This window comes from Phyllobates terribilis, unplaced genomic scaffold, assembly GCF_046119375.1.
Source record: "Phyllobates terribilis strain yellow unplaced genomic scaffold, ASM4611937v1 Scaffold_2__4_contigs__length_985480577, whole genome shotgun sequence".
NCBI lineage: Eukaryota > Metazoa > Chordata > Amphibia > Anura > Dendrobatidae > Phyllobates > Phyllobates terribilis.
The window spans coordinates 641558973-641577514 of NW_027362762.1; the positions used below are offsets into that span (position 1 = coordinate 641558973).

Sequence of the window (18542 nt, forward strand, 5' to 3'; positions counted from 1 at the left end):
ACCTGACGTAATTGCCTGTAGGAAAGAGTCCTCAATTTGCCCTTATCAGCACGCATACGTGTGTACTGTGAATCAGCTGCATACTTCTTGATTGCCAAGACACTTCATCCTGATCATCGCACAATGTTGATTGTAGTCATGCCTTGACCTAAACACTCCACAATTTGTTGCTTCTCAGCAGCCGACACATCCTTTTTCTTTCCCAGTTTGGCAGAAAATGTAGGCTGCTTAATAATGTGGGACAGCCTTCTTAAGTAGTCTTGCCTTTCATTGGACACACCTGCCAAACTAATTAGCACAGGTGTCTGCAATTGCTTACAGTGATATAAAGAGCCCTGACACACAGAACCATCAATGAGTTTAACTGACAAACAAAAAAATTCTTCCCTTATCACTCCTAAACACTTTTTGCATAATAATTTGGAACACAGTGTACATGTGCTTTTCCACAAAACACCAGTGGTTCACGTAGTGAATCTTACAGTTCTAACTTGCCAACCGTGGTCAGTATGGAGTTGTTCAATAAAGGGCCCAAAATTAAGATAACATAGATGGGAGAGGTCTCTATGAATAGGAATTCCTAAGTATTTGATACCCTGTGAGGGCCAGGCAAAGGGAAAGTTGGAAAGGGATGGAATCCTGTATGGATTTGGGGAGGGAGACATCGAGGGCCTCAGACTTCGCTGCATTGATTTTAAAATTTGACCATGTAACAAAGTGATCTATTTCAGCCATAACAGCAGGGATGGATATATGTGATTGAGTGATATATACTAGGACATCATCAGCAAATAGAGAGCACTTGTACTCGGTGCCTCCCACCTCAATCCACCTAATATTGGGGTTATGGCGAATTGATGAGAGCAGGTGCTCCGTCACTAGGATGTATAAGAGAGGGGACAGAGGACATCACTGCCTTGTCCCATTGGTGATTATGAAAGGTGCTGAAAATGTTCTGACGCTCCCCCTGGGCCTTGGGACACCCGGAGCCGGACCCTTTTTGGTGGATGCTGGTGGTTGTAGTCTCCGTGGCGGCGACCCGGTTCCGTGGCTCAGGGCGGTCAAACCAGTGGCGGAACTATTTATGTGGTTTTGATGTTTAAATGTCCGACTACGCCACCCGTGGATTGCGGTCAGAGTGAACCGCCGCTGCAGGGCAGACCGCTGAGGCTGGTGTTGTGGGTGCAGCAGAGCGTAGTATAACTCCCCACGGGAGGCGTATAGCCTCAGGGCAGTGTATGCGGAGGATGGGGGTGATGGTGCAGGGCAGCAGCAGTAACGACACGGAGTCAGTAATGCAGTCCTGGGCCTTTACTCACAGTTCTTATTATCCAGACCACTTCTGCACGTAATGGCTGCCCACGTCGTACTGTGCTCACCAGGTGAGGGGCTCAGACAACTCCCAGATAACTTTGGAGTGCTTCACAGGACCCCCTTTGTGTGTCCTTTGTCTGGCCTTTCTTACCAACGCTTCTGTCCGGCTGCCTCGGGCCTCCTCTTGGTAAACTTGGCGCCAATTTCCCTGACCCTATGTGGTGCCTTCCTAGCGGGTGTAGCGAGGGGCTGCGCCACATAAAATGTCACAGCCTCCGGTTTCTAGCTGAGGGTCGTTTCCCGCCTCCACTAGTTTCGGGGACCAGTCTCCCCCTTTGGCCTGACCCCTCCACGCAGGTGGATTCGGGCGTGCGGTGGCGACTCGCCTGTCCGCACCCCTGGGATCCCTTCGTTCCTGGAGCCTTCTCCGCTCCTTTTCCTTCTCCCTCTTCCAGGCCTGGGCCTCTGTTACTAGGCCCACCTCCGGAGCAGAGCTCATGCAGAGCCCCTGCTCCCTGTCACTTCTGCTCAGACTTCTCTGCACTGAACTAAGATGGTGCCCACCTTTTATACTCCCTTCTCAATGCACCCAGGAACGGCTTCCTCCCTACTCCTGCACTACAGGGTTCCCCTTCCTCAGTGTTCCCTCCCCCCACTCCAGCCAGGGACAGGGACTGTCGTGCCCATCTCAGGGGCATATTGGTCGCCCTGCCCCACGGCAATGTGGTGTAATGCATGCAGGTGTCGGGGTCCTGAGCCACACTCCATCCTTACCTGAGAGTGAGATATCACACCTCTGGGTGAGGTGCAATAGCTCTGTAGCAACCGAGCCCTCGGGGTGCTACAGTTCCATTTATCTTCAGCCTAGGTGACGTATTGCGATACATGGCCGTGATTTTGGCTATAAAAGAGTCCCCTAGACCCCTACTCCAAGCTTTTTAAGAGAATAAAATATGGCGTGCCAGGAGACTCTATGGAATGCTTTCTCAGCATCCAACGAGAGTATCTAATTACAAATTTTTAACTGCATCTAGCCCAGGAAATACTTTGTGCATAGTAGCAGTGTCTGCTAGTCAGTGGATTATCCCAGCTGTTAAGCAAGCTACACCACCTGTAGTTTGGACGCTTAATTTTTTCAAAGGAAATGCTTCGGGACCCCGGGATACTCAGTGAAGAGCATCAGGAGGCACCCCAAGGTATAGGGGCTGGGACTGGCGGTAGGACGCCTTGCGGTGGACCGCCGAGCTCGATCCTTATAAAAGCATTTTAACTGCAGCAGCTTAAGTGGACGCTACTGGAGCTGGAATTACGCGGCTGCTGGGATGAGACTTACCCTCCAATAGATCCTTGTAAAAGGATTTAAAGTGTATTCATTCAAATTAGAGAGACAATTTAAATTAAAAAGCTTAGACCTGCCTCCACCACAGGGGGGCTCGCTCGACCCACCAGCGGACAGGCACCAGTATTTGGAGAGGGGGGCTGGCCGTCAGGGTCCACCGCGTCTCTGGCACAAACCCGGCGACACGGAGGTGGCACGGGCAGGAACGGACTGGCCGTGTCGGCTTCTTACTTTTTGGATTTTAGAAGGGCATGACATGCCTATATCTGTGTCTCCCCCTCCTTTTACTCCTCCAACTCTTTTCTTTTCGCATGACTATATGTACTTGTCACTTTTCCATGTGTTAGTTATGTCTTCTGAGCAGTTTGTCAGCTTTTGGACACCTTTGAAGGTGTTTTCTATGTGTTTCTATGTGTTTTTGTTTGCCTGCCATTGGTTTTAACGGTGTTCGACGAACAGTTCCTCGAACATCCCGGTGTTCGACGAACCGAACCCGAACACTACGGGGGTGGCTCAACACTAGTCATTAGTCTTGAGGGCAAGTGCTCGCTACTGAAGTTTGCATCAGGTACACGGGTATGCACCATGTATCACGGGTGCTCGAGTGACATGCTCGAGTCCCCGCTCGCATGTTTCATGGTTATTAGATACCCCCCCCCCTAAAAAAAACAATCGGGGATCGCTCGTGCATGGCAGGCAATCCCCGCAAGTTTTTTTTGGCCACGAATCATATGGGGCAGAGACTCGAGCATGTCACTTGAGCACCCGCGATACTCAGTGCATTCCTGAGCACCCGATGCAAACTCAAGTAGCGAGCACTTGCGCTCAACACTAGTCACCATATCGTCATCTTTTTATTTTTTTTTACTTTTGAAAAAAATCCCTAACCCTAGAGTTTATTTTTTACGCCGTTCCTCGTGCGGTATAAGTGATTAGACGACTTTATTCTTCGGGTCGGTGCTATTACAGCGATACCAGAATCATATCGGGTTTTTATGATTGACAGCTGTCACACACTAAAAGACGCATTTTTTTGCAAAATCTAGTTTTTGCATCGCCATATTTTGAGACCTATAATTTTTCCATATTTTGGCCGACAGAGTCATATGACGGCTTTTTTTTTGCGGGATGACTTGACGTTTTTATTGGTGCCATTTTCAGGCACTTGACATTTTTTGATCGCTTTTTGTTCCGATTTTTGGGAGGCAGAATAAACAAAAACCAGCAATTAAAACGATAAAAAGGATTAATCACATAGAATGAGTAACCTGGGCCTTTTAGGCCCATGTACTTACTTTTTTGGTGTTTTCTGCAAACAATTATAATTACAATGTTGTGCATTTTTAATATCTTACTTTGCTATTTTGAAATAAACTTGTAAAAGATATTTATTTGAGTTCCTCCATATGATTTGCACAAGAGCCTAAAAGGCCCGTGTTACGTGAAAGTGTATATTTCAGACGTCACGCATTCTAGGTTTAATATATTCGGAACCACAAAACCCTTAATTTAATATAATCGGCCCCACATTCAATATAATGGACACCACATAGATTTAGCTATAATATAAAAAGCCCTAAAAAACCCTCCATTTAATACAATGGGCCCCACGTAGCCCTGCAGTTATTATAATGGGCCCTGATAGCCCTCTATTTAATGTATTGAGCACCACATAGCCATCAATTTAACATAGTAGGTGCCACATAGCCCTTCAATTAGTGTAATGAATACCACATAGCTTTACATATAATATGAGTCCTACCGAGCCCTCAATTTAATATAACGTGCCCCACATAGATTTTCTTATAATATATTTGGACCCACATAGCCCTCCATTAAAAAAAAAACGAGTTCTAAATAGCCCTCCATTTATTACAATGTGCCCTACATAGCATTCCATGTAACCCTAGAATGTGTATCCTGGGCCTTTTAGGCCCGGTAGCTTACTTTTTTGCTATTTTCTGCAAAATTACTTTAATTAAAATTTTGAAAATCTAGGTATTCCGCAAGTATGTCGTTGTTGGTAATATACAGTTGTACATATAATTTTATGTGATAGGCATTTTGGTATAACAATGTTTCTTGGGGAAAAAGCATATTTATAGAACCTGGGCCTTTTAGGCCCATACTATGTTTATCTTGTACTCATGAGTGTTTGTGTCTCAAGTTACTGTGTTATTGTAGTCAGGGATGCTGGGGAGAGGGGTGTATCATGCCTGTGTGTTGAAAGACCTGTGATGATGTAATGGCCATGTGATCTTGGGAGGGAGACTGACTCCTCCTTGCCAACGTCATAAGGCCATGACATTGCTTCTGGAAAAAAAAACATGGCAAAATATCTCAAAAGAGGAATTGTTTGCTTATATTGGACTAACAATATCCACTTAAACCAGCTAGATGTATTAACACTAGCGGGATAACAGAGACTCTAGTTAGAATTTAAAAACATGATTTTATTGAAACACATATATTAAAAAACATACACAATATAAAATACAGGGGACCTCCACAATAGAGAAGTGAAATGTAAGCTGATTCATATCTCCATTTCCAACAAAAAGGAGGAAGATAATTAGTGATGCCTCACAAATATAAAAATGCTGGGGGTGCAGAAAAATGTCCTATTTAAGACCAAAGATGCCAGCTATAGGGTTAATATTAAATATAAAGTGCAAAGTGCTATATAATTAAACCCCTATGACCTGACTATAAGGTAATCAATAAATTGACGCACCAACCGCTATAGCACTAGGCAAAGGAGATGTATAAAAATCAATACCTAATTAGGCTTATGACCAGAGATAGACCATGTGGAGCAGCTTCACCTCTCACCCCTATGCCGTTTCGCAATTAAGCTTCTTCCGGGGGGGTGTCTTTACGATAGGGGGCTTGGACATATATCTAGATAAAGTTTTTGCAGTGTCTAGTGCACCTTTCTGCATTTATGGACATGGATTAATAATTATATTGGACTAACACTTCTGGCAGGGTGTAAAAAACCTTGTGATGTTCCTATCAGAGAATTATGTCTGGACCCACTTTCTGATCCACACTACAAAGCAACAATGTCAGTGGATAGGTATGAGGAAATTCGGAGAAGCCTTCGATTTGATGATAAGCGAACTCGTCCTGCGAGGTTGGAATTGGATCAAATAGCACCTATCAGTTACATCTGGAATATTTTTATCAAGAATTGTGCCAAGCTCTACAATCTTAGTGCTAATGTAACAGTGGATGAGCAACTTGTAGCCTACAGAGGACGTTGCAAGTTCATTCCATATATGCCTAGTAAACCAGCCAAGTATGGAATAAAAATATTTTGGATGTGTGATTCTGCAAATTATTATGGGATGAATGGGCTTATCTACTGTGGCAAAGAAGTTGGCACTCCAGTGTAGAAAGACCTAGGTTCAGACATTGTAAAAAAAAACTTGCTGTACCAATTTACAATTCTGGTAGAAACATTACAATGGACAATTACTTTACTAATGTTGAACTGGGCAATTTTTTGCATGAAAAAGATCTTACAGCTTACTATGAAGCCAAATTAACGAGATATTCCTCCGGTGATGAAGCACATTCCACAGCAATCACTTTATGATAGTGTCTTTGGTTTCAGCAACAAAGCAACAATTGTGTCTTACAAAGCGAAGAAGGAAAAATCCTTTATATTACTCAGCACCATGCATCATGATTCCAGTATTGTCAGGAAACAGAAACCAGAAATCATCCTGCACTATAATAAAACTAAAGGAGGTGTGGACAAAATGGATGAAATGGTTGGAAAATATTCATGACAGAGGCAAACAAAATGTTGGTCTGTAGTAATTTTTTCACATATGCTTGATGTATCAACCCTTAATTCCTACATTATTTATACTGAAACTAATCCCCATTTCCATGCTAGTAGGAAGGACAGGAGATGCCTATTCTTGAAGGACCTTTGCCATGAACTGGCAATGCCTCACATGATGCAGCAAAGCAACATAAAATGCTTGCCAAAGCAAACTAGAGAAGCTATTAAATGGTGTGGCGTATTCCATTTTCAGGCAATTCTAGAGCCAGGAGAAAGAAAACAAAAGTGTGGTTTTATTTCTCCAACAAACAAAGACAGGAAAACTGAGCATTACTGTATCATTTGTGGAGAAAATATCTGTAAAGAACATTCTTCACAAAAGATAACGTGTAAATTGTGTGGAAGATCAATAAAATTGAAAAGGAAAAGTTGGAAAAGAAATGTAGCTGCAGTTAGTTTACTTCAACATTTATATACCCTTCCTTGTTTGTGTGTTTTTCATGTCTTTGTTTGAAATTTGAAAAAAAATCGTTAAATGATAAAAAAGGATTAATCACATAGAATGCATAACCCGGGCCTTTTAGGCCCATGTACTTACTTTTTTGGTGATTTCTGCAAACAATTATAATTACAATGTTGTGTGTTTTTCATATCTTACTTTGCAATTTTGAAATAAACTTGTAAAAGTTATTTGACTTCCTCCATATGATTTGCACAAGAACCTAAAAGGCCCGGGTTACATGAAAGTGTATATTTCAGATGTCACGCATTTTAGGGTTAATATATTCGGAACCATAAAACCCTTCATTTAATATAATCGGCCCCACATAGCCCAACATTCAATATAATGTACCCCACATAGATTTAGCTATAGTATAAAAAGCCCTACAAAACCCTCCATTTAATACAATGGGCCCCACATAGCCCTGCAATTATTATAATGGGCCCGGCACAGCCCTCCATTTAATATAATGAGCCTCACATGGCATCTCATATAACAGGCCACAAATAGCCTTCCCTTTGTCATTGCAGTGCCACCGGAGAACACCCTTTCCCGTTGGCTTGCCACTGGAGAACACCCTTTCCCGTTGTCTTGCCACCGGAGCACACCCTTTCCCGTTGGGAGTGCCACCGTAGCACACCCTTTCCCATTGGAGTGCCACCGGAGCACACCCTTTCCCGTTGGTGTGCCACCGGAGCACACCCTTTCCCGTTGGAGTGCCACCTGAGCACACCCTTTCCAGTTGACGTGCCAATGGAGCACTCCCTTTCCCATTGGAGTGCCACCGGAGCACACCCTTTCCCGTTGGTGTGCCACCGGAGCACACCCTTTCCCGTTGGAGTGCCACCTGAGCACACCCTTTCCAGTTGACGTGCCAATGGAGCACACCCTTTCCCATTTTTTCACCTATATATGGCTATATGGACCCTTTATGTTGAAAGGAAGGCTATGTGGGTCGTAATATATTATGAGAAAATCTATGTGGAGCCCATATTAAATGGAGGGTTACATGGGGACCATTACATTATATGTAAAGCTATGTGGTGCCCATTACATTAATTGAAGGTCTATGTGGGACCCATTATATTAAATTGAGGGCTATGTGGTGCCCATTACATTAAATGGAAGGCTTTGTGGGGCCCATTATATTAAATGAAAGGGCATATGGGGCCGTTATATTAAATTTAGTGCCATGTAGGGCACTTTATATTAAATGGAGAGCTATGTGGTACCCATTAAATTATCTGGAGGGCTATATGTGACCCCTTATATTAAATGGAGGGCTTTGTGGGTCCCGTGATATTATATGGATGGCTATGTGGGGCCCATTATATTAAGTAGAAGACCTTATTGGGCCCATTATATTAAATGTAGAGCTATGTTGGACTCACTATATTAAATGGAGGGCTATGTGGGGCCCAATACATTAAATTGAGAGCTTTGTGGGGCACATTATATTAAATTGTTTTGTTGGGCCCATATTATATGTAAAGCTATGTGCTGCCCATTATAATAAATAGAAAGCTACAGTTGTGTTTAAAAGTTTACATACCCCGGCAGAATTTTTGCTTTCTTGGCCTTGTTTCAGAGAATATGAATAACAAAAAAACTTTTTCTCCACTCATGGTTATTGGTTGGGTGAAGCCATTTATTGTCAAACTACTGTGTTTTCTCTTTTTAAATCTTAATGACAACCAAAAACATCCAAATGACCCTGATCAAAAGTTTACATACCCTGGTGATTTTGGCCTGATAACATGCACACAATTTGACACAAATGGGTTTGAATGGCTACTAAAGGTAACATCCTCACCTGTGACCTGTTTGCTTGTAATCAGAGTGTGTGCATAAAAGCTGAGTAAGTTTCTGGGATCCAGACAGACTCTTGCATCTTTCATCCAGCCACTGACATTTCTGGATTGTGAGTCATGGGGAAAGCAAAAGAATTGTCAACGGATCTACGGGAAAAAGCAGTTGAACTATATAACACAGGAAAGGGATACAAACAAATATCCAAGGAATTGATAATGCCAGTCAGCAGCGTTCAAACTGTGATTAACAAATGGAAAATCAGGGGCTCTGTAAAAACTAAACCACCGTCAGGTAGACCAACAAAAATTTCGGCCACAATTGCCAGGAAAATAGTTCGAGATGCAAAGAAAAACCTACAAATAACATCAGCTGAAATTCAGGACTCTCTGAAAACTAACGGTGTGGCTGTTTCAAGATGCACAATAAGGAGGCACCTGAAGAAAAATGGGTGGCATGGTTGAGTCGCCAGAAGAAAGCCATTACTGTGCAAATGTCACAAAGTATCTCGCCTACAATACGTCAAACAGTACAGAGACAAGCCTCAAAACTTCTGGAACAAGGTAATTTGGAGTGATGAGACCAAAATTGAATTTTTTGGCCACAACCATAAACAGTACATTTGGAGAGAGGTCAACAAGGCCTATGATAAAAGGAATACCATTCCTACTGTAAAGCATGGAGGTGGATCGCTGACGTTTTGGAGATGTGTGAGCTACAAAAGCACAGGAAACTGGGTAAAAGTTGAAGGAAAGATGAATGCAGCAACTGGAGGCAAATTTGAACTCATAAGCCCGGAAGCTGCGCATGGGACATACTTGGACGTTCTAACATGACAATGATTCAAAACACAAGGCCAACTCCACCTGTCATTGACTACAGCAGAACAAAGTGAAGGTTCTGGAGTGGCCATCTCAGTCTCCTGACCAGAATATCATTGAGGAAATCTGGGGAGATCTCAAGCGTGCAGTTCATGCTAGACAGCCCAGGAATTTACAGGAACTAGAGGCTTTTTGCAGAGAAAAATGGGCAGCTTTACCATCTGATAAAATAAAGAACCTCATCCACAACTACCACAAAAGACTTCAAGCAGTCGTTGATGTTAGAGGGGGCAATACACGGTATTAAGAACTGGGGTATGTGAACTTTTGATCAGGGTCATTTGGATGTTTTTGGTTGTCATTAAGATTTAAAAAGAGAAAACACAGTAGTTTGACAATAAATGGCTACACCCAACCAAAAACCATGAGTGGGGAAAAAGTTTTTTTGTTATCATTCATATTCTCGGAAACAAGGCCAAGAAAGGAAAAATTCTGCCGGGGTATGTAAACTTTTGAGCACAACTGTATACAGGTGCAATAACCATACAAAAATAGCTAACATATTTACCAAACGTAGTAAATACATCGTACATGTAAACAATCAAATTGTCCATAAAATATTACCCATATATGGTCCCCGCTAAAGAGATTGATGAACCAAAAGTAGTGGTACAGCAAGAGTACTTACTAGTGAGTGCCAAATAGTAGTGCCAGCCCCTATGTGAGTTTCGGCGTGTGCCTTCTTCCGGGGGTGTGGCATCATAAGCAGTGTGTGTCCCATAAATATACATAAGGTACCAATAGCAGCAACCGTAAAATAAAGAGTATTCATGAGGAACGAGTCGGCGCTAAGGATAGGACAGACCTGTGCCGGCGTCATTGCAAGAACGCCGCCTCCCTAGTGTATCAGAATAGGCGTGCAACCCAACACCACGCCCACTGAGGTCACATGAGCGGAAAGTAAGGGTAAACGTCCAGCCAAAAGCCAAGCCCACGGAGGGCCACATGAATGGAAAGACAGACTAAATGAGTGTGAAGCCTAACGCCACGCCCATTAAAAGTCACATGGGCGGAGGAGCAGTCGCTCAGAGGCACGCCCCCCATAATCGCAAACAGTGATGTAGGCTGAGAACGGGAGGAAGGCACGCGTATAGACGGAAAGTCACATTTAGGTATACAAAAACCTGTCACAAAAGGTCAAAATAGAGAACAGCTCAGGGAGAGGTAAACCCAGACATATAGCACAACAGGGTACTAATTAGTATTAACTTTTACCAGACATGGAGAATATATAGTATTAACTTTTACCAAACATGGAGAGTATATAGATATCTAGGTAGGACAGAAGGGGTTTAAAGCCTGGACATAAAAAAGAAGCATATATGTCCAATGATGACCAATATGGTAAAGAATCAACAAAAAAGGTTTTATGCAATCTTAACATATACAATTTATACTATCTTAAGATATAGGTCAGGGAGAACCAGATAAGAAAGAAACAAAGAAGGGAAGGAAAACCCAAGTTGGAGATTGGGCGCCCCCCAGGGCATCAAGGACATAAATTCAACACAGGTGGCAACATGGTACCAATGATGCCAGTGATATGAGCCATGCCCTGATGTCATGGAGGTAACCCCAATAAGGATAAACAAGGAAAATGCCCCAGAATGAGAAAAAGACATTTTAGCAAATACCCGGATCCAAAAGCTATTAAGTGTATGGATAAAGCTGAAAGAGATACAGAAAAATGAACCTGCAGGTCATTTAAAAAATGAAGTTGGACAAGTCAATAACATTGGTTATATGCATATAATAAGAACATAGTATATATACACATGAAACAAATTGATGTCCAGATGTAGTAGATATAGGCTGTTAAATCCTAATTGTCCGCATCTTGTCTAGTGGTGCCTTCTCATCCTAGTCTCTTATTTCTCCTCTTCAAAATGATGCCAGGAGGCATCCACATCCTCTTCAATATGGATAGAAGCAAGAGCCAACATCAAGGTACGGTAAGTATATACTAAAAGATGATAAATGGGACATCATTAGGATTGTAGCAACAAACACAATTAAAAATAATTTTAGTTTAAAATATTATAAAAACATGATGCCAAAAATACGGCTGGAGGGGAAAAAGGGGAGGGAGATTAGAGAAATGGAGTAAAAGTCAAGGCCTCATTAAGGCCATGAGGATGTAACGTTTTCAAAGTCCAGATCCATCTTGATTCTTTTTGGGCCAGGAATCGGCTGGTATTGCCAACACGCAGGTTCAAATATATGTGGTCTAACCCCTTAACCTGAAGGATCACAAGCGTGATGGACCTTAAAATGTTTGGGTATTGTCTTTAATAGATCCAAATTGTCTTCTGTAGCAGCTGCCATGATGTCCCGGACAAGTTCTCTCGCTCGAATTTTGAGCATCCTAGTTGTCATGCCTATATATATTAAGGAGCAGGGACATGTAGCATGATATATTACGTTACGTGTTGTACAGATAATAGGGTATGTGATATCAAACTCCTTTCCAGTCGAAGACAGAAACTTCTTAGTCTTTTCAATATTAAGGCAAGTTATACAGGAGCCGCATGGGAGTGCAGCCCCAATTCCTCTTCTTATCGGTAAGTTTGATATCCATAATCCGTGACTGATTAGTCGGTGTATAATAGCTCCGAACCAAATGGTCCTGTAAATTTAAAGATCTACGTGCAGTGTTAGGCTATGTGCCCACGATGCAGAAATGAAGCAGAAAATTTCTGCAGCATTTCTGCATCTCCCTGGCAGAAAAAACGCATGCAGATTGTGCATGCGTTTTTCCTGCAGAATACATGCGGATTCACATGCGTTTCCGCATGCAGATTGACAAGCGCTTTCCAGGCGATAGCATCACTTCGAAAGTGCTTGACAACTAGGTCACACTATATAAATCCATGCAAACGGCATGGATTTATACAGTGTGAACCGTAAAAATTAAAACAAATAAAGCTATACTCACCCCCGAGGCCCCGGCGTGTGCTGCAGCGCTCGTTCCTGTCTGGTTCCCGGCTGCCGGCATATCGCGAGACAGAGCGGTGAAGGGCCTGCGGTCACATGACTGTGACGTCACCGCAGGTCCTCAAGCGATGCCGGCATTCAGAGAGAAGCCGCCGGACAGGTGAATATAACTTTATTTGTTATTTTATTCTTTTTTTACAGGTACAATGGTACCCAGGTCTGGATGAGAGTCTCCTCTCCTCCAGAACTGGGTACCATCCGCACATAGAGACGCATAGAAGCCGCTTGTACAAATGTACAGTCGAGGTTTCTATGCGTCTCAATGCAAGTCAATGGCGGGAGTTCCGCTGCGCTTCCGCAAAATTAAATGACATGCGTGGATTTTTGTACGCAGCATAAACGCTGCGGAAAAATCCGCAGCATGTGCATAGAACATGCGGAATCCCCTTGGGGACCATGGGGTGCGGATTACCTAGCGTTTCACAAGCGTTTCCACTGCGGAAATTCCGCAGCATAAACGCTTGAAAAACGCTACGTGGGCACCCAGCCATAGATGGATTTGTATGGAGATATTGTTTAAGGATGCGATCAGCCAATAGGATGGGCCAATGTTTTTTTAAAAATGTCATACATCCTCTGCCATTGAGAATGGTATAAGGCTGCGTGCCCACGTTGCGTATTACAAGATTATATGCTGCGGAATTTCCGCAGCGTAAACGCTTGTAAAACGCATGTATATCCGCACCCCATGGTCCCCAATGGCATTCCGCAATGTCAATGCCCATGCTGCGGATTTTTCCGCAGCGTATATGCTGCGGTCAAAAATCCGCAGCATGTTCATTAATTTTGCGTTTCTGCATGCGGAATCAATGTGCGGATGGTACCCAAGTCTGGAGGAGAGGAGACTCTCATCCAGACCTGGGTACCAAAGAACCTGTAAAAAAAATAAAAAATAAAGTTTATACTTATCTTCTGATGTCTTCCCGGTGTTTTCCCGCCGTCGCGATGTGTGTGAAGGACCTGCCACATCATTGAGTCATGTGACCCATCACATGACTCAATGACGTCACCGCAGGTCCGGCACACAACAGCGTGAGCCGCTCAAGACTCCGGACGGGGCAGAGAATGCATCGGTAGGTGAGTATAAACTTTATTTTTTACCATTCTGATTCTTTTTTTTTTAACTATTACTTGGTCACACTATATAAATCCATGCCGGTTGCATGGATTTATATAGTGTGAACAAGTTGTCAAGCACTTTTCCAAGTGATGCTTAAATCACTTGGAGAAGTGCTTGATAACCCGCATGCGGAAATGCATGCAAAGACGCTGCAAAGACGCCTCACAAACGCTTCTACCTGGCGGGAAAACCGCATGTAAAATCCGCATGCGATTTTCCCGCCAGGGAGAAGCGTAAAAAATATGCTTCATTTCCGCAACGTGGGCACATAGCCTTAAGTCACCCTTCTCACAGGATTGGCTTGCACCAATTGTCTCTTAGGATACATTAATTGTTGACAAGCAGCATTTTTCGCTCAATTGTAGGCATGCTTAATGCTTCTCTTACTGTACCCTCTATCCAAAATCCTCGCTTTCATTTCCTCTGCTCTCGTTTCAAAGTCTTCAATGGTAGAACAAATCCGTCTGATTCTAAGAAACTGACTAATTGGAACTGATCTAACCACATGTCTTGGATGTGAAGAAAAGGCATGCAAGACAGCATTGATGGCTGTCTCTTTCCGATAGACATCCGACTGTAAAAAGCCAGATTCACCCCTTTTAATAGTCACATCCAAGAAATCAATCTTTTGGTAATTGAATTTATATGTCAGTCCGATATTAAGTTCATTAGAATTCAGTTCTTGAAAAAAACTGTGTAGTTTTTTAGATGTACCTCGCCAGATCAAAAATACATCATCAATGTACCGGGTCCAAAAAATGACCAGGTCCATTGTTGAGCATCGATCTGATGAGAAGAGCTCCCTCTCCCACAGCCCCAGGAACAAGTTAGCATAAGAGGGCGCACAGGCTGCCCCCATTGCTGTCCCCTGGAGCTGCTGGAAGAAGGACCCATTGAAGACAAAAAAATTTTTGGTGAGTACAAACTCCAACAGTGTTAGAATGAAGTCTCTCTCCTCAAAGGTAAATTGAGTCATGGAAAGGAAATGGGCAACGGCTCTCAGTCCATCACCATGGCGGATACTTGTATAAAATGACTACACATCACAAGTAACAAGAAGCATATCCTTGTCAATGTGAGTGGAGTCAATTTTTTGTAGAAGAGGGAATTGTTTCCACCAAAGGTTTAAGAAAAGAATCCACATACTTACTTATATTCTGCGTGAGGCCTCCAATACCAGCAATTATGGGTCTACCTGGAGGTGTCTTCATATCTTTATGGACCTTCGGTAACAAGTACAGCGTTGAAACAGATGGATCCTTCACCAATAATGTGTCATAAAATTCCCTGGTGATAATGCCTTTCTCTATTCCAGCTAAAAGGATTTTCTTGCGTTGATCTTTGAAAGATAATAAGGGATTGAACGTCAGTTTTTTGTAACACTGATAGTCTTTAAGCATTTTATTTGCCTCTGCCTCATACATTTTAGTTGGCCACACCACAACGTTGCTACCCTTGTCAGCTGGTTTGAATATAACGTCTTTCATTGATTTAAAACGTTTCAAACAGATGTGTTCAGACATTGTAAGGTTATCATTGTGTATATTGGTAGGTATGCTATTTAAATCCTCAGAAACCAGCTGAACAAAGATGTCAACGTTGGGGCATAGTGACAATGGTGGAAACTTTTTTGATTTTGGTCGTATGGATATTGGAACCTTACCTAAAGATGGTATACTGTGTTCAGCCGCCAATCCCTCCAAAACTCTCAAAGCCTCCTGTTTCTCTGGCATTGGAAAATGCTTCTGTATATCTTCATTATGAAACCATTTTTTGAAAAGCAAAGTTCTGGCAAAAATATGTAGGTCTTTCAAAGCTGTTAATTGATCAAATCTCAGGATGGCGCAGGATGGGGGTAGCACATAACAGGATGGGGGGCGCACATAGCCCTCAATTTAATAAAATAGAGGGGTGAAGGGACCATGCATACCAGGATTGGGGGGTGGGGGGACCATGCATACCAGGATAGGGATCTGGGGGGACCATGCATACCAGGATGAGGGGTACCATGCATACCAGGATTGGGGGGTGAGGGGACCATGCATACCAGGATTGGGGGATGAGGGGGCTATGCATACCAGGATTGGGGGATGATGGGGTGCCATGCATACCAGGATTGGGGGGTGAGGGGACCATGCATACCAGGATTGGTGGGTGAGGGGTGCCATGCATACCAGGATTGGTGGGTGAGGGGTGCCATGTATGCCAGGATTGGGATGAGGGGTGCCATGCATACCAGGATTGGGGATGAGGGGTGCCATGCATACCAGGATTGGGGATGAGGGGTGCCATGCATACCAGAATTGGGGATGAGGGGTGCCATGCATACCAGGATAGGGATGAGGGGTGCCATGCATACCAGGATAGGGATGAGGGGTGCCATGCATACTAGGATAGGGATGAGGGGTACCATGTATACCAGGATAGGGATGAGGGGTGCCATGCATACCAGGATGAGGGATGGGGTGCCATGCATACCAGGATAGGGATGAGGGGTACCATGTATACCAGGATAGGGATGAGGGGTACCATGCATACCAGGATGAGGGATGGGGTGCCATGCATACCAGGATAGGGATGAGGGGTACCATATATACCAGGATGAGGGGCACCATACATACCAGGATAGGGATGAGGGATGGGGTACCATGCATACCAGGAGAGGGATAAGGAGTGCCATGCATACCAGGATGGGGGAGAGGGGCCCATGCATACCAGGATAAGGCTGAGGGGGCCATGCATACCAGGATTGGGTATGAGGGAGCCATGCATACCAGGATGAGGGATGAGGGGCGCCATGCATGCCAGGATTGGGGTTGAGGGGTGCCATGCATACCAGGATTGGGGTTGAGGGGTGCCATGCATACCAGGATTGGGGGTGAGGGGTGCCATGCATACCAGGATTGGGAGTGAGGAGTCCCATGCATACCAGGATTGGGGGTGAAGGGTGCCATGCATACCAGGATGGGGATGAGGGTTGCCATGCATACCAGGATAGGGATGAGGGGTGCCATGGATACCAGGATAGGGATGAGGGGTGCCATGCATACCAGGATAGGGATGAAGGGTGCCATGCATACCAGGATAGGGATGAGGGGTATGATGCATACCAGGATAGGGATGAGGGGTGCCATGCATACCAGAAGAGGATGGTGGGGACAGGATGGGGGCAGAGCAAATATCAGGAAGGGGGCAGCACAAATACCAGGAGGGGGGCAGCACAAATACCAGGATTGGGCTGCACATACCAGCATGGGAGACCATATACCAATAAAAATGCTCGCCACCCGGGCGTTTAATGGGTTCAATAGCTAGTTTAATATAATGGGATGTGCATAGCATTCTATTTAATATAATGGGACCCACATAGCCCTCCATTTAATACAGTGGACCCCACATAACCATCCATTTAAAATAATGATTCCCACATAGTCTTCCATTTAATATAATGGGCGCCACATAGCTATTCATATAATATCATGGGACTCACATAGCCTTCCATTTAATATAAGGGGACACATATAGGCCTCCACGTAATATAATGGGCCCCATATGGCACTAAATTTTATAACAGCCCGTATACCCTATCATTTAACACACCGTATTTTTTGGACTATAAGACGCACCAGACTATAAGACGTACCTAGGTTTTAGAGGCGGAAAATAGGAAAATAAATGTAAGCAAAAAATGTGGTCATGATGTTAAGGGGGTGATGTCCCCCAATTCTGTTAATATCCCCCATCCTGGTATATATGGCCCCGTTCTTTGTATTATACGTGGCACCCATTCCTATCCTGGTATGCAAGGTACCCCTCATACCTATCCTGGTATGCATGGCACCCCTCATCCCTATCCTGGTATGCTTGGCACCACTGATCCCCATCCTGGTATGCAAGGCACCGCTGATCTCCATCCTGGTATGCAAGGCACCCCTCTTCCTGGTATGCATGGCACCCCTCATCCCTATCCTGGTATGCAAGGTACCCCTCATCCCTATCCTGGTATGCATGGAACACCTCATCCCTCTTCCTGGTATACATAGCAGCCTTAATCCCTCTTGCTGGTATGCATGGCCCCTTCATCCCTCTTCCTGGTATGCATGGCACCCCTCAATGCATGGCACCCCTCTTCCTGGTATGCATGGCACCCCTCTTCCTGGTATGCATGGCCTATTCATCCCTCTTCCTGGTATGCATGGTACCCCTCATCCTGGTATGTATGGCCCTCTTCATACCCCTTCCTGGTATGCATGGTCCCCCCAACCCTCTTCCTGGTATGCATGGCCCCCCTATTCCCCATTACGTTGCACACACAAAAAAATAAACAATTATACTCACCTCCTCTCTCTCCTCCAGCGCTGAGTCCTGCTCTGCTGCCAGTACTGGTCTCACTGTGCGAGCCGCACATCGCGTCACTTTCATGCGCCCTCACAAGGTGAGATCAGCTGCCGGAATAGTCACTGCTCCCCACGCTGGGACTGTGTGTGTGGGGAGCAGTGACTTCATACTCCTTAATAGCCGGCACACAGTGTAGCTGCAGCGCGGCTCCTGCTGCTACCGGGCAATCACATATGCCAGCTATCAAAGAGCATGAATATTCATCCCTCTCCACTCCCATGGGCGTGGAGAGGGGTGAATATTCATGCTCTTTAATAGCGGGCACAAGCGATCACCTGGCAGCAGCAGGAGCCGCGCTGCAGTTACACTGTGTGCCCGCTAGTAAGGAGAATGAATATTCAGTGCTCCTCACTCCCATGGGCGTGGGGAGAAGTGAATATTTATTTTCT

The 18542-nt window shown here is 44.3% G+C and overlaps 1 long non-coding RNA gene across 1 annotated transcript in view; it reads right to left on the minus strand.

The window, feature by feature from the left end:
• Positions 1-10079: 10079 nt before the first annotated feature.
• Positions 10080-18542, minus strand: part of LOC141252907 (uncharacterized) — a 74519-nt gene continuing 66056 nt past the window's right edge. Inside the window, exons 5-6 of the long non-coding RNA XR_012314148.1 lie at positions 14906-15094; positions 10080-11604 (exon numbers count right to left, since the gene is read on the minus strand). This is a non-coding gene — a long non-coding RNA (uncharacterized lncRNA). The remainder of the gene's footprint in view (positions 11605-14905; positions 15095-18542) is intronic.